The sequence below is a fragment of the Protobothrops mucrosquamatus genome, unplaced genomic scaffold (genome assembly GCF_001527695.2).
Source record: "Protobothrops mucrosquamatus isolate PMUCROS unplaced genomic scaffold, P.Mucros_1.0 scaffold1926, whole genome shotgun sequence".
Lineage (NCBI taxonomy): Eukaryota > Metazoa > Chordata > Lepidosauria > Squamata > Viperidae > Protobothrops > Protobothrops mucrosquamatus.
Window position 1 is genome coordinate 25,405 of NW_015388047.1, and position 2,893 is coordinate 28,297.

The following is a 2,893-nucleotide window of genomic DNA, read 5'->3' on the forward strand; positions in this document are numbered from 1 at the left end:
TTTTGTTCAATCTATATACTACTAAAACTCTTGGGTCTGTTGGTTTGTAATCTTAATTGGGTGAATTGGAAAGTATAGGGCAACAGTTATTGAACCGAGGTAACTCATATGGGCTAACTTACAGAATGCTAAGGCCCCTGGAGAAGTTGTGGCCACTTCAGCACTACTGCGCCTTCCAACTATACTTCCCAGAATCCCAAAGGTTGCATGGCACAGGGGAAGATAGTGTAGCTGTATCCCCACCCTCTTTCCCACCTCCCTCTGGCCTTTGCATCAGTCATCTGGTGGCAAGGCCCAACAGGCAAGTAGTGATTGGCTGCTTTGGAACCAAATCTGAAATCTCTTAGCAGTGATGGGTCAAATGGGGAGAACAAGGGTTGAGTGACCTGAACATATGAGATTGGATTACATATGGTGAGGCTTCTATTGAAATACAATCAGTACAGTTATCGAACAAACGAGTACAACCAAACTGGATTATATCCAGTGGTGGGATTCAAATATGTGAACAACCAGTTCTCTGTGTGGATGCCACTTCTGGATGTCCATTCTGGGCCTGGGCAACAAAAAATTAGCCACTGGTTCTGCCGAACTGGTGCAAACCGGCTGAATCCCACCACTGATTATATCAGTGCTGAAAGAGTTGTACTGAATACTTACTTTAAGGTTTACTTTTGAAATTCTAAATGGCTTGAAAGTAATGTTTGCATCCCATTTACCTATTTTTGAACTTCCTCTAAGCATTTCTCTAAGCACTTTGAATATATTATGTGACATAACTAAAGAGAATCTGTTCTATTGTACCACCTCTCTTGTTTGTGAAGATACAACTGTTACACAGCCACTAGTCTAGCTCCATCCTAAAACATTGTTGATTCTCCCAGTCTAAATATTATATGAGTGATAAGGAGTGGTGTTCTGCTCTGTTGGATCTAATGCCATTTCCAATTTATTGTATTATTGTTATATTGTTGTGTTTTTATTTTGTTTCATTTATTTAAATATCATTCAATTTCAGAAAGTTCAAGGACGGTAAAGATTACGATCTTTGCAGCTTCCCCATGATCATGTGATCAAAATTCAGATGCTTGACAACTGGTTCATACTTATGACCGTTGCATTGTCCCAAGGTCCTGTGATCATCTTTTGCGACCTTCTGACAAGCAAAGTCAATGGGGAAGCCGGATTCACTTAACAACTGTGGCAAGAAAAGCATAAAATGGGGCAAAACTCACTTAGCAAATGTCTCACTTAACATAGAAATTTTGGGCTCAGTTGTGGTTGTAAGTCAAAGACTGCCTATAAAAATGAAGTGTGGAGAGCCACAGACATGACAGTGACAGTTACATAAACGAAAGCATCCTTTAAGCTTTTGAAACTTCAAAAAGATGAGAAAAAAGGTAATATTGATTTATCCCTAATTCAGTATAATAAGAGAGAGAAGGAGAGACATCCTCGTCAGGCTTTCAAGAATCTGTTAATACAGCGAATAGCACTACAGTCCCAATTGGTTTCTTAATCTGCTTTATCCTATAGGGCTGACATCAGTCTTCAAGGCCTGACTGAGTTTTGCCCTCTTTCATTCCTTCAGATGCTAGCTGAAGAAAGTCATTCTCAGCTTCTTTCTCATGCTTTTGCTGTTTCCGGGGCTTAATGGGCAGCTTTCTTTAGGTAAACACTCTGCCTTGTTTCTCCAGCGTCAGTATGTGATTAATTACAATTATTAATGGGAATTGACTGAAATGAATAATTTGTTATTACAAAATGTATAATATGCAATGTGAATAATGCAGAAAACGTCAAAAGCTATTTCTCTGATTGACAGATGAGGCTCTCAGATGCAGACTTACCAGGGGTTGTCTCTATCACTGGAAGAGCAGGTGTAGAATAACCTGTTAAGAAAACAAAGTTAATCAAGCAATGGAATGAATAAATACAGGGGGACTAATATTGGGGGCAAAAAGAGATCATTATACCTGCTAAATGAAATTAGTCTTATTCATCTGTAAAAAAATATTAGAATTTCCACAACTCCTGCAACCAGGTCATTGATTAAAATATTGATAAATAAAGGGAAGAGAACTCTGTAGCACTCAAGACCTCCCCTCCAAGCTTGAGTCATCCATGAGTCTTCTTTTGATACAGTCATTTGGCCAACTGTCAAGCTACTTAATAATAGTACTTGGGCATGTATACTGTATCTATTGCGTTCTCACCACAAAACTAATATTTATTTTTTAAAAAGATACAATAGTTTTTCATGAATCGTCTTTGACAAAAGTGTCCTAATTCTCATTCATTATAACAAGCCTAATCCTCACAACCTGTGGCTTAATATTCTGTTTGAGGAACATTATAGATGTCAAACTGGATGTATTAGCATAATAATAATAATAATAATAATAATAATAATAATAATAATAATAATAATAATAATAATAATAATAATAATAATAATAATAATAATAAAAAAGTTGGAAGAGACCTGGAAGGTCATCTACTCCAACCCCCTGCTCAGGCAGGAAACCCTATACCATTTCGGACAAATGGCTGTCCAGTCTCTTCTTAAAAACTTCCAGTGTTGGAGCATTCACCACTTCTGGAGGCAGGTTGTTCCACTGGTTAATTGTTCTAAGTGTCAGGAAGTTTCTCCATAGTTCTAGATTGCTTCTCTCCTTAATTAGTTTCCATCCGTTGCTGCTTGTCCTTCAGGCGCTTTAGAGAATAGCTTGACTCCTTCTTCTTTGTGGCAGCCCCTGAGATATTGGAACACTGCTATCATGTCCCCCCTCGTCCTTCTCTTAATTAAAATAGACATATCCAATTCTAGCAGCCGTTCCTTATATGCTTTAGCCTCCAGTCCCCTAATCATCTTTGTTGCCTAGGAAGTGAT

At 38.1% G+C, this 2,893-nt stretch overlaps 1 protein-coding gene across 1 annotated transcript in view; it reads right to left on the minus strand.

Annotated features, from left to right (window-relative positions):
* Positions 1–1,889, minus strand: part of LOC107294364 (deleted in malignant brain tumors 1 protein-like) — an 8,051-nt gene extending 6,162 nt beyond the window's left edge. Inside the window, exon 1 of the mRNA XM_015823598.1 lies at positions 1,851–1,889. The gene's annotated coding sequence lies outside the window, so the exon portion shown is untranslated. The remainder of the gene's footprint in view (positions 1–1,850) is intronic.
* Between the last annotated feature and the right edge of the window lie 1,004 nt (positions 1,890–2,893).